The following is a 13,748-nucleotide window of genomic DNA, read 5'->3' on the forward strand; positions in this document are numbered from 1 at the left end:
CTAATATCCTTCCTTACTATTGTGTTAATCTCCTCTTTAACCAGCAATGCTACCCCACCTCCTTTTCCTTTTTCCCTGTCCTTCCTGAATATTGAATACCCCTGGATGTTGAATTCCCAGTCTTGGTCACCCTGGAGCCATGTCTCCATAATCCCAATTATATCATATCAATTTACATCTATTTGCGCAGCTAATTCATCCACCTTATTACGAATGCTCCTCGCATTAAGACACAAAGCCTTCAGGCTTGGTTTTTTAATGCTCTTAGACCTTTTAGAATTATTATTTACTGTGGCCCTGTTTGATTTACACCCTTGATTTCTCTGCCTTCCACTTTTGCTTTTCTCCTTCCTGTCTTTTGTTTCTATCCTTGCTTCCCTTTCCTCTGTCTCCCTGCACAGGTTCCCAACCCCCTGCCATTTTAGTTTAAACCCTCCCCAACAGCACTAGCAAACACTCCCCCTAGGACATCAGCTCCAGTCCTGCCCAGATGCAAACCATGCAGTTTGTACTGGTCCCACCTCCCTCAGAACCAGTTCCAATGTCCCAGGCATTTGAATCCCTCGCCCTTGCACCATTCCTCTAGCCGCATATTCAGCTGAAATATCCTTCTATTTTTACTCTGACTAGCACGTGGCACTGGTAGCAATCCTGAGATTACTACCTTTGAGGTCCTATTTTGTAATTTACCTCCTAACTCCCTATATTCAGCTTTTAGGACCTCATCCTGTTTTTTACCTATATCGTTGGTACCTATATGCACCACAACAACTGGCTGTTCACCCTCCCCCTCCAGAATGCCCTGCAGCTGCCCCGAGACATCCTTGACCCTTGCACCAGGGAGGCAACATACCATCCTGGAGTCTCGTTTGTGGCCGCAGAAACGCCTATCTATTCCTCTTACTGTAGAATCCCCTATCAGTATAGCTCTCCCGGTCTTTTTCCTCCTGTTCTGTGCAGCAGCACCACCCATGGTGCCAGGAAGTTGGCTGCTGCTGCCTTCCCCTGATAAGCCATCTCCCTCAACAATATCCAAATTGGTATGTCTGTTTGAGAGGGGGATGGTCACAGGGGAACCCTGCACTACCTGCCTGCACCTACTGCTCTGCCTGGTGGTCACCCATTCCCTTTCTGCCTGTACAGCCTTTACCTGCGGTGTGGCCAACTCCCTAAAAGTGCTATCCACAATGTCCTCAGCATCGCAAATGCTCCAATATGTATCCATTTGCAGCTCCAACGCCGCAATGCAGTCTGTCAGTAGCTGCAGCTGGATACACTTCCCGCACACATGGTCATCAGGGACACAGGAAGTGTCCCTGATTTCACACATAGTGCAGGAGGAGCATACCACAGGGCCGAGCTATGCTGCTGTTAAGCCCTCGCTTCTGTGAGGAGGATCTACCCCTAACTTGGGGGATCAGGGTTCGCTGCTTTAGGAGACTAAACACGCCGGTCAGTCTATCACTTTCTCAGTAATACACAAAGTCAGAAACTGTAAAATAAGTAAAGTTTTATTAAGGTACCTGGACTTCACTCTGAGAAACCATTTGTGTCTACACACAAGTATGCCTCCCAAAGAGTGATCCCCGAGACTCACGGGGCTACAATATTTATACATTTTCATAAATTGCAAGTCATGGAAAACAGAAAACTAGGCGATCATGCGCTCCATGAGTCAATTGTTTTTTACAGAGTTTTGCTTAAGTTTCACATTTAACTTTCAACAAATAGTGACCATGAGACTGCTACACCAGTTATCTTATGTCTCCTTGAGTGTGGTTAGGGAGTAGAACATACTGCTCCTTCTGTTCCTTCTTATCTACTTCTACGGCATTCCCATAGTCCTGCATCAGTTTTTTTAGATTTAAACTTTTAACCCATGTCAACTAGTCCATCATGCTTTGCAAGGCATTTGTAAGGCAGTATGTGATTTGCTTAGCTTATCATTCCCTCCTTTTATCATTACATGATAACCTCGACCTTTTTCTCTACATGCTGGACAGGGTGTCAACTATTCCATACATACATTACATATTCAAAGATTATATTTTTATCATTTATAGTTTCCTCTGAACATATACAGCATATATGGTAATCCGAGTCAGTCGCCATATTTCAGTTGGGAGTTAAATGCAATGTACAATATAAGCATACAATCAAGCAAAGGTAACCCGTCATCAATGTCCAGGGGTTGGAGGGGTCCCATTTTATCCTAGTACTATGCCGAGTCTTCGTAAATGCTATCACCTTCCTCTAATTCTTGCAGCTCGTCCATGTTAATCCTAGTCCAGTCCTGTGTGACATTGACACTTCCTTGAGGTTTATTGATTATAATCATCTGCTTTTCACCTCCTGATCCACACTTAATCAGTCTGTTAATTATCACCGAGACTAGTATGTATGAGACAACCAGACAAATGACCCATTCCAATATTGTTCTAAACAGTCCTCCAAATAGTCCATCTAGTAGACACAACGGCCCCCATCCACAATTTCCCATTGTATGGTCAATGTCTCCGGCCTCCTTTCCCTTTCTGTCAATTTCATTAATTTCGTTTTGGATTTGCTTTGAGAAATCACTGATGTCCGTACAACATTCTGCTCCAATAACTGCACATGCTCCTCCTTGAGCATGCCATTCTGTTTTGTAGGGCAAACATTCTTATTTGGCCCATTTCCTTATTGATCAGTTTCAAAGCCATGGCTATGTCATTGGCAATATCTTCCACATCCTGTGCCAAATTTCTTATTTCATCTAATGCCATCATTACTCCATAAGATGGTATTAAAGCTCCTAGGAGTTGGTTCCACCAGGTTTGGTGGTGTGTTTTGAAAGGATCCGAGCCCAAGAGTTTGCGCATGGCGAAATTAGTTCCATAATTTCTTTTTTTCCATTGACTGTAGGTTGGGTCTTCACTCGGAATCTCATCTTCAAGTCTGAAGGCTGGGACGATAAATGCTAAAGCACATCTTCCTTTAAAGTTATTTGGTAAATATGGGTACCCACGCCCACATAGTCCCTTCAAGTGCTGTTAGAGAACACTGGTATGATCGTCTGGCTAGGTTCTCTAGATCCCATTCTGAAGTTTGCAGACAATTAGTAGTTCCTTTTGATTTATCATGGGGTTTGGTAGGCCACATAGTTTCATTGTGTTGTCCCTCTCTTTTTCCATTTATGGAGATGATGGTGTCACAAAATATGGGGAAAAGCGCCCCTACCTCCACTTCACCAATTTTTGATTCTATACACCATTCAAAATGCGGTACGATTGTTATTGGTATACCTTCTACTTTGGTACATTTCTTGCAGTTATTGGTTCCGGTGCAATGTTCTTTGGACCAGGGTCGTATTCTGTGCCTTGTCAAGTTGCACTTTTTATCAGAAGCATATGTAAGTTTGGCTTGTTTATGCATTAAGTCGCATATCAGACAGTCATCAGATGTGACTGCCATCAATGGAAAACCTCCCGCCATTCCTACTGGCCTCGGAGTGCATAATTTTGATTTATTCTTCCATGGGTGGTTTTCAGTATTTTGTGCCTTTGTGTAGAGAGATTGTATCCTCTCGAGCCACTTCTGGTATAGATTTTCTCCTTGAGATGCCAGGAGTTTCCTTCCTCCTGTTTTTATGAGGGCACCGTTTATATCTATTAATGCCGATAACTGTACTCGATTCTGACCATGACAGCACTCATTTACGTGGGTTTGATCATAAACGTATACATCCTTATGGGACCAATTTCTTCCGGGATCATACATATTCTGCCATCCTGGGAAATTATAAGAATTTTCCCATCTTGGTTTATGTACAGTGATGTTACATCGGCTATCATACTGGCCTTCGTGGTTTCCAGTTTTATTTAAAGAGTGTTCGGTAAAATTACATAGACACCAGTGTGTTCCCGGTACATTTACACACATCTGGCCTGTAAAATGTGATAACACCACCTGAAAGGGATCAAGTGGGCATATAGTTGTATTTTTACATCTGCAAGAAAATTCAGTGCACCCATGCTGTTTGGAGCAGCGATTGATGCATTGTCCCTCTGTCGCTGTTGAGGTTATGCCCATTATGACAAGAGCAGTGATGACAACTTGCAGTGCGAAGCCTGAATCCATTTTGACTTTCCTTCGACCTTCACTGCAGTATGCGTGGTTAACAGTACTTGATAGGGTCCCTTCCACCTGGATTCTAATCCTTTCCGATAGAAGTTCTTTACGAAGATATCACCCGGTTTGAGTCGATGACAGGCATCCTCTGGTGTTAGTTTAGTTACGGCTGTCACCTGTTGATGAGACAACTTTAAAGCAGAGGTTAGTGACATACAATAAGACATCATCTGATTGTCCATTACATGAATATCTATTTGTCTGTCGTCTTGGATGGGAGCTGAGAACGGGGTTCTTAAAGGTCTTCCGAAGATAATTTCTGCTGGTGACAATCCTGTCTTTCGGGCAGGATTGGTCCTCATAGCATATAATGCGATTGGTAATACTTCTGGCCATTTTAATTTGGTTTCTACACAGAGTTTGGCCAATTTTAGTTTTAGGGCTCCATTAGCCCTTTCCACTAGTCCTGCTGATTGTGGATGGAGTGGGCAATGTAAATGTTGTCTAATATTGAGAACATTGCAAAGTTCAGCATTAATTTCTGCAACAAAGTGTGGTCCGTTATCAGAACTTAATTGTATTGGCACTCCGAACCTTGGCACGATATCCTTCAGTATTATTTTGCACACAGTCTTTGCGGTATTTTTCCTTGTTGGAAAGGCTTCTATCCATTTACTAAATACATCAATAATAACTAGTACATATTTATATCCGTAAGCTGATTCTAATTGTACAAAATCTAACTGTAGTATTTGAAAAGGACCGTCTGGGATAGGAGTTGTTGCTATTATGGTTGGTATGGCTTTTCCCGGGTTGTGTTACTGGCATATCAGACAGTGATCAATTGTCTGCTGTGCCACTTTTCCCCAATTTGGGTTGTACCAAGAATTTTCCAATTGTTTTACCATAGGGTACTTTCCTCCATGGAATAGTGTGTGACACGTATGCACTACCCAGGGGAGTATAGAATTTGGAGCAACTATCCTTCCCTTCGGGTCGGTATATAGTTGTGTCAAAGGATCCTTTTTACAATGTTTTTCATTTCCAGGAGCGTCCTCCTGGTGCTTTTGTACATCTTCCAATGATGGCGCACAAGAAGGATACTTCCCTCCCTCCTTTTGTTCCAACTGGGGCATTTGTTTTTGGTCCTCATACATAGCGGCATATTTTGCTGCTTCGTCTGCCATTCTATTCCCCTTGGCAATCTGTGTATGTAACCATGTGTGTGCCTGGCATTTTACTATGGCTAATTCCCTTTACACAATAGGTCCCGGCCGAGGACATTAAATTCTATATCCTTTGTTTTTAGGAATTGGTGGGGGGTGACGATGCCTGCTGCTTCCACCTTTACTTCTTTTGAGATTTCATTAGTAACCATAGTTCCTGAGAATCCCCAAAGATTTTTAACTTTTCCTGTACCAGGGACATCCAAATCGTTTCCTGAGATGGATGAGTATGTGGCACCGGTACCTACTAAAAAGGCCTAATTTTGTTTGAGTGATAATCTCATCATCCTCTGATGCTTCATCGTATGGCAATTGTCCAAAAGCTTGTTTCGTAGTTAACATATCCTGCTCTACCTTATCCGCAGCTGCCTTCGTGTCTTTAGCCAATTTCTCAGCCATCGGGTACATTCTCATTTCATAATTCATCACACATTACACATTAGTTGACACACACACGCACCATGCAACTTCAATCACAACTTCTAGCCACAGTCACGATCGCGAGAGAGAGGGAGAAAGAGAGAAAGCGCGCAGCCTGTGACCTTGAAGAGGGAAGCACAGGCTTTTAAAGGGACAGTACACTGAAGATGAATGAGCATACACTCGGCAGTTTTTTAATATTCTTAACTACATTTTTCTGACTTTCACTTGAAAATTTTGAAAATTCCCATTCATTGGTGTAATTCTCCTGTTTCAATCTTACACTCTCAATCACTTTCCTTTAATTACCATCTCATTCATGAGTCCTGGAGAAACTTTACTGTCCAGTACAACATTTAATATTGAAAACATAGATCAAACGTTCTCACTTGATCCAAGTTATTAACACTTTTTTATTTATCATTATTTTAGAGGATATTTTATTTTCCCAAAAGTAACCCAATATATAGTGCCTGAGTCCATTTTGTTATTACAATAGCAGTATTATTGTACCGGCAGGTTTTGTCAATGTTCAATTTCATTTCTATCAATTTATCCTCCATTTCCAATTTTTAGCAAATCATAAATTCCTTCTGTCACTGTGGGGAAATATTAACTTAAAATTAAGAAGCTTAAATTATTTAATGTCCAATATCTTTAAACTTCATACTAAAGTTGTTGCTTGGTGAACTTAAACAGCTGTCAGTGGGAAGGGTTAACTCCTTTGCAGGATTCTAAGAAGGTGGAGCAAAACATTATCAAATGCCCGCAACTGCTTCAATTCACGTAAATCAAAAAGAACTTTCCCTATCGAAAGACAGTTGTGTTTTCACACTTTAACTAAACATGAACACGGAGGTAATATGGACAAAGACGCGATTGAGCAAAATTCACAAGCTAAGTAAGTCTTTGTAAGGGACTCTACAACTATCGGATATTCTCACGGAGCGGAGTTATCTTATTCAAAGCGGTCTACACAAATTTACACCAACCAGAATTTCACCGTGGCCACAATGAAAGTCTGGTTTTAATAGGTTAATTAACCTCATAACTCCAATTTAATCCAGATCTTGTAAACATTCAAATTAATTTTCTTCCAAGCACATTGGCAACTGTAACTTTAAGGCAGAAGCTTATCTTTTGTAAAACTATGAACAGACAAACAAAACAAAATAGCACATTCTTGCCGAAAACAGTAAATTACGTCATATTTTCTTATTGTCCTTTCTTCAGGTGTCTTTCCAAAATACTGTAAAAACATTGAATATCACTGGAGAAAATTAGTTTTTCACATTTAAACACATCAAATCAAACTGCTTTGGAAGATTTCACCATAGCAACGCGACTCCAAGGCCAAATCCCAGACTGAAACCCAACCTTTCACCAAACAAACTCCCTGCTGTTCTTCTCAGCTTTCACACACCAACCCAATTTAAATTGTAGTTCAAAGATTTTTTCCAACTCCTGGGCCACAATCCCACTCGCACACTCTCAAAACCTCCAAAATCCAAGACAAGACAAAAGATTTAAACGCTTTTAACACAGAGAAGTGGGTGGAGCTAAAACACACATAACAGAATCTTTCTTTTAAAGACAGACTTTTCAGACAAAAGAAATACTGTAACATCTTAAACAATCATAGCCAGGAAAACATTCACACTTTCACACAAACTGAAATTCCAGCATTTTTTTTAAGGTTCCTTTCACTCAGCAAATCTTGTATTTTGTTTGTCTCGGCACAGATGTTAATAACTTCCATGTTGGTAAAACTTTAAGTTTATCTTTTTTCCCCTTTTTTTCTTATTTTGTTCAATTATTATATCCAACGGAGTTCGAACCCCCCGATCTCCGTCAATTTACTATTCCTGCCCCCATTTTCCAATTTTTGTACGTACTTGATTTTTTTTCCAATTTTTTTTGTACGTTCTTGATTTAACCAGTTTAATGCGCTTAACCCTTTCCCCACTTTATGGGACTCGCACCCAAAGGAATATAACCTCTTTCCCCTAACACTTTATGGGACTTTCACCCAAAGGAATATAACCTCTGTAACCTAACACTTTATGGGACTTTCACCCAAAGGAATATAACCTCTGTAACCTAACACTTTATGGGACTTTCACCCAAAGGAACATAACCTCTGTAACCTAACACTTTATGGGACTTTCACCCAAAGGAATATAACCTCTGTAACCTAACACTTTATGGGACTTTCACCCAAAGGAACATAACCTCTGTAACCTAACACTTTATGGGACTTTCACCCAAAGGTATATAACCTCTTTAACCTAACATATCTGACTTTGAGAAAGTGTGATCACTCGAATTCTTACCTAAAGGATTCTGTCGGCACAAGGCCAGGATCACAGCGAATGCGCCAAGTCACTTCGTAACAGACAGAGCAAAAAGGTAAAAATCTTACCTGTGGCCACTTAGTTGCTCAGTCATCCGAAAGCGACTCGTCATCCTAGACCGCTGTGATTTGGACCGAAGTGCTTTGGAATCCCATCCTCGTCGCCAGAATTGTTAACCCCTCGCTTCTGTGAGGAGGATCTACCCCTAACTTGGGGGATCAGGGTTCGCTGCTTTAGGAGACTAAACACGCCGGTCAGTCTATCACTTTCTCAGTAATACACAAAGTCAGAAACTGTAAAATAAGTAAAGTTTTATTAAGGTACCTGGACTTCACTCTGAGAAACCCTTTGTGTCTACACACAAGTATGCCTCCCAAAGAGTGATCCCCGAGACTCACGGGGCTACAATATTTATACATTTTCATAAATTGCAATTCATGGAAAACAGAAAACTAGGCGATCATGCGCTCCACGAGTCACTTGTTTTTTACAGAGTTTTGCTTAAGTTTCACATTTAACTTTCAACAAATAGTGACCATGAGACTGCTACACCAGTTATCTTATGTCTCCTTGAGTGTGGTTAGGGAGCAGAACATGCTGCTCCTTCTGTTCCTTCTTATCTACTTCTACTGCATTCCCATAGTCCTGCATCAGTTTTTTTACATTTAAACTTTTAACCCATGTCAACTAGTCCATCATGCTTTGCAAGGCATTTGTAAGGCAGTATGTGATTTGCTTAGCTTATCACTGCCATGACTTACCCTTTAATTAATTCAAATTAAATTACATCAAATCAATACCACTAATTACACTACAATTAAATGATATGCTCAAGAGCCCTTGTTTACTAGCACATCCCCGCTACACAACAGAGTCCCTAGAAACTATAAACCACAAAAATTAAGTTTGGAAAAAAGAGAGAAAGAGAGAAATACTCACCAACCAATCACTTACCTGCTTTCTGGTGATGTCACACTTCGATTACTTTTTACTTCTCGCTGCTGCTGCCGGTGAGTCTGGGCCGCTCTCTCTCCCTGCTCTTTAACTCCTCGGTCTCCGCGCTCAGTCTCCACCCAGGGCCGCCCTCGCTGCTGCTGCCGGTGAGTCTGGGCCTCTCTCTCCCCGCTCTTTAACTCCTCGGTCTCCGCGCTCAGTCTCCACCCAGGGCCGCCCTCGCTGCTGCTGCCGGTGAGTCTGGGCCTCTCTCTCTCCCCGCTCTTTAACTCCTCGGTCTCCGCGCTCAGTCTCCACCCTGGGCCGCCCTCGCTGCTGCCGCCGGTGAGTCTGGGCCTCTCTCTCCCTGCTCTTTAACTCCTCGGTCTCCGCGCTCAGTCTCCACCCAGGGCCGCCCTCGCTGCTGCTGCCGGTGAGTCTGGGCCTCTCTCTCTCCCCGCTCTTTAACTCCTCGGTCTCCGCGCTCAGTCTCCACCCTGGGCCGCCCTCGCTGCTGCCGCCGGTGAGTCTGGGCCACTCTCTCTCCCCGCTCTTTAACTCCTCGGTCTCCGCGCTCAGTCTCCACCCAGGGCCGCCCTCGCTGCTGCCGCCGGTGAGTCTGGGCTGCTCTCTCTCTCCCCGCTCTTTAACTCCTCGGTCTCCGCGCTCAGTCTCCACCCAGGGCCGCCCTCGCTGCTGCCGCCGGTGAGTCTGGGCCTCTCTCTCTCCCCGCTCTTTAACTCCTTGGTCTCCGCGCTCAGTCTCCACCCTGGGCCGCCCTCGCTGCTGCCGCCGGTGAGTCTGGGCCGCTCTCTCTCCCCGCTCTTTAACTCCTTGGTCTCCGCGCTCAGTCTCCACCCTGGGCCGCCCTCGCTGCTGCCGCCGGTGAGTCTGGGCCTCTCTCTCTCCCCGCTCTTTAACTCCTTGGTCTCCGCGCTCAGTCTCCACCCTGGGCCGCCCTCGCTGCTGCCGCCGGTGAGTCTGGGCCGCTCTCTCTCCCCGCTCTTTAACTCCTCGGTCTCCGTGCTCAGTCTCCACCCAGGGCCGCCCTCGCTGCTGCTGCCGGTGAGTCTGGGCCTCTCTCTCTCCCCGCTCTTTAACTCCTCGGTCTCCGCGCTCAGTCTCCACCCAGGGCCGCCCTCGCTGCTGCCGCCGGTGAGTCTGGGCTGCTCTCTCTCCCCACTCCTTAAATCCTCGGTCTCCGCGCTCAGTCTCCACCCTGGGCCGCTCTCGCTGCTGCCGCCGGTGAGTCTGGGCCGCTCTCTCTCTCCCCACTCCTTAAATCCTCAGTCTCCGCGCTCAGTCTCCATCCAGGACCACTCTCGCTGCTGCCACTGGTGAGTCTGGGCTGCTCTCTATCACCGCTCTTTAAATCCTTGGTCTCCGCGCTCAGTCTCCACCCAGGGCCTCTCTTGCTGCTGCCGCCGGTGAGTCTGGGCTGCTCTCTCTCTCCCCACTCCTTAAATCCTCGGTCTCCACGCTCAGTCTCCACCCAGGGCCACTCTCACTGCTGCCGCCGGTGAGACTGGGCCGCTCTCTCTCTCCCCACTCCTTAAATCCTCAGTCTCCGTGCTCAGTCTCCATCCAGGACCACTCTCGCTGCTGCCGCCAGTGAGTCTGGGCTGCTCTCTCTCTCCCCGCTCTTTAACTCCTCGGTCTCCGCGCTCAGTCTCCACCCAGGGCTGCCCTCGCTGCTGCCACTGGTGAGTCTGGGCCACTCTCTCCCTGCTCCTTAAATCCTCAGTCTCCGTGCTCAGTCTCCATGCAGGGCCGCTCTCGCTGCTGCTGCTGCTGGTGAGTATCCCTGATTTAAATCACTCAACCATTGGTGGCTGTTCCTTCAGATCCCTAGGCACTAAGCTCTGGAAATCCCTTCCTAGCCCTCTCCACCTCACTACCTCGCTTTCCACTGTTAAGATGCGTCTTAAAACCTACCTCTATGACCAAGTTTGTGGTCATCTGCCCTAATTTCTCCTTATGTGGCTTGGTGTAACATTTTTTTGTCTCACAACACTCCTGTGAATCACCTTGGGATATTTTACTACGTTAAAGGCGCTTTATAACTACAAATTGTTGTTGTTGTCATTTAAACGCACGTTTCTCATTTCTTAGTCCAGGCCTGTGGATTACTTGTCCACTAATATAACCACTATGTTACAGTGCCCCACTTAAAACTTGTGAACAGGTACGAAAAATAATTTTAAAGGATAAGGAATGTTAAAAATTGGCTAAGAGACATAAAGCAGAGAACAGTGGTGAACGTTTCCTTTTAACACTGGAGGGAAGTATACAGTTGTATAATTGGAACATAGGAACAGGAGCAAGCCGTTCAGCCCCTTGTGACTGTTATTCCATTCTTTTAGATCATGGCTGAACTGTCTCTAAACTCAATCTACCCACCCTCATTCCAAATCCCTTAAAACATTTGCCTAACAAAAATATATCAATTTCAGTTTTGAAATTATCAATTGGCTGAACCTTGACAGCTATTGGAAGAAGAGAGTGCCAGACTCTCAGTAGCATTTGTGTTGCATGCAGTCCAAGGCCTGAATGTCCTTCCTGTGGTGCAGGGCCCAGAACTGAATGCAGTGGTCCAGATGTGGTCTAACCACAGCTTTAGACAACTATAATAACGTTCACCGATTTGTATTCCCAACCCATTGAGATGAAGACTAACATTCCATTAGCCTTTCAAATTATTTTTTGTACTTGTCCACTAGTTTTATATGATTTCAGTACATGAAACCTGAATCCCTCTGCTCCGCCACATTTCCTAACTTCTCACCATTTGAAGATTGCCTGATCTATATTTCTTTGGACCAAACTGGATATCCTCACATTTCCTCATGTTGAACTCCATCTGCCACCAGCTTGCCCACTCATTGTGCATGGTGATATTTATTCTCATATCTGAAATAAGAATATACTTGACATCATGATATTCTTTTAGAGATTCTATGAGTCGGCTCAGTAATAAGAGCTGGTTCACCCATCAACCCTGTCTTGCTGACATACATTGGCTCCCAGTTAAGCAACGCCTCAATTTTTAAATTCTCATCCTTGTTTTCAGATACCTCCATGGCCCTTATGCTCCCTATCTCTTTAGCCTCCTCCAACCCTACTACAAACCTTGGAGATATCTGCGCTCTTCCAATTCTGGCCTCCTGAGCATCCCTGATCTTAATCACTCCACCAGCTGCCAAGGCCCTAAGCTCTGGAATTCCCTCCCTAAACCTTTCCACCTCTCTACCTCTCTTTCCTCCTTTAAGCTTTTGGTTACCTGTCCTAATATCTCAATGGCCCGTAATTTCCAATGCCTACGGGTGTGTACGAGCTGTATACACACCCATAGGGACCTCGCAAGTGACGGTTTCAGGCATGCGAAGCACATGCACTGAAAACCAGCACTTCTGCTCTGTCAAGAATCCTCTTGACAGATCCTGCGCCTGGACAAGAGAAGGGCCTCTGCGGGTGGAGTGTTCCATTTTCGGCAGAACCTCCGCCCACTGAAAACCCTTTAAAATCATACACCTGGTAAAAGCAGGCATAAGTCCTGCTTTTACCAGCACAAGAGTTTCAAAAAGTAAAAAAATAAATTTGTTGAGATTCGGCCAATTAGTGGCTTATCTCTAGTCTTTCAAACAATCAGGATCGACTGCAAACCAATATGGTGGGTATATTGTGTTTAATCAGAGTTTAAGGCAGAATATAATACACTGGTTATACAGCAAAAACATTCGACTGTGACAAACAGCTGGTATCGGTTCCAATCGGATAGACGGCTGGCATGCGTGAACAGTTCTATAGCTTCCGGCCTCTCTCTCTCTCTCTCTCTGGCCTTTGAGTTGGTGAGTGTGGGATCACTCTCAAAAGAGCGGTCGACCAGCCCAACTTCTGTCTGGTTCTCCCCTCCACCATCTGTGTGGACAAGCACTCAGGGTGCTACTTTTATTCTCTTTTTAGGGGTGGGCCTGAGGCCAAGTTATTGACATGACCATTTAACCTCATTAACCAATGACAGCTCAAGTTTTTTGTCTTGGTTGTTGGATGAAAGCCCTACCCAAAAGGGGATCTCATTACCTCATTCAATTTGTTTTATTGTTTAATCTTTCTGAAAGTTCTTCCTTTGGAATTCGTGTCGTATCTCTCTTGTCCCTAGTTTGGAGTCGGACATGCCATTCTTGGCCATCAGATGTTCGTAACTGCTTGTTATCAGTTATTTATGTTCATGCTGTTCATACAGCTTTAGCTATGCAAAACTAACTATTTCATTATCAGACTATTGTACCATGGAATTAATCATTAAATTACCAAAGATATCTTCTATTCTATTCTCATACACTGGTTAACTTACGTATTTTAAAGCAATTTTGTTAAACAAAGTCAAAATCCTAACTTAGCATTATAATATGGTTATTAGTAGTAATGGAAGAAATATAACGTTGGGCCTTGGTTGGTCAAATTAGAGAAACATAAACCAGGTTGAAATCCTAACTTGAAAACAAGATTATTTGTGACCATCACACTGCAAAATGCTGTAACATCCACAGGGAACCAAAACACTGGCAGATTCTACACATCTATCTAATTATTCTAAGACTAGTCTGAGAGACTTTCTGTCTCTAGTTCTAATACAATCAGGTAAATACAACATTACTTGTGTTACAGTTCTATCCGCAAAACCATGTACATTTTGAACACCCCT

General features: G+C 44.1%; 1 pseudogene; it reads right to left on the bottom strand.

Moving 5' to 3' along the window:
- Positions 1–421: 421 nt before the first annotated feature.
- On the bottom strand, positions 422–12,832 carry LOC147109665 (uncharacterized; annotated as a pseudogene).
- Positions 12,833–13,748: the final 916 nt, after the last annotated feature.

Source organism: Somniosus microcephalus, chromosome 12, assembly GCF_052327205.1.
Source record: "Somniosus microcephalus isolate GS21.2 chromosome 12, FLI_Smic_1.0, whole genome shotgun sequence".
In the NCBI taxonomy this organism is placed as follows: Eukaryota; Metazoa; Chordata; class Chondrichthyes; order Squaliformes; family Somniosidae; genus Somniosus; species Somniosus microcephalus.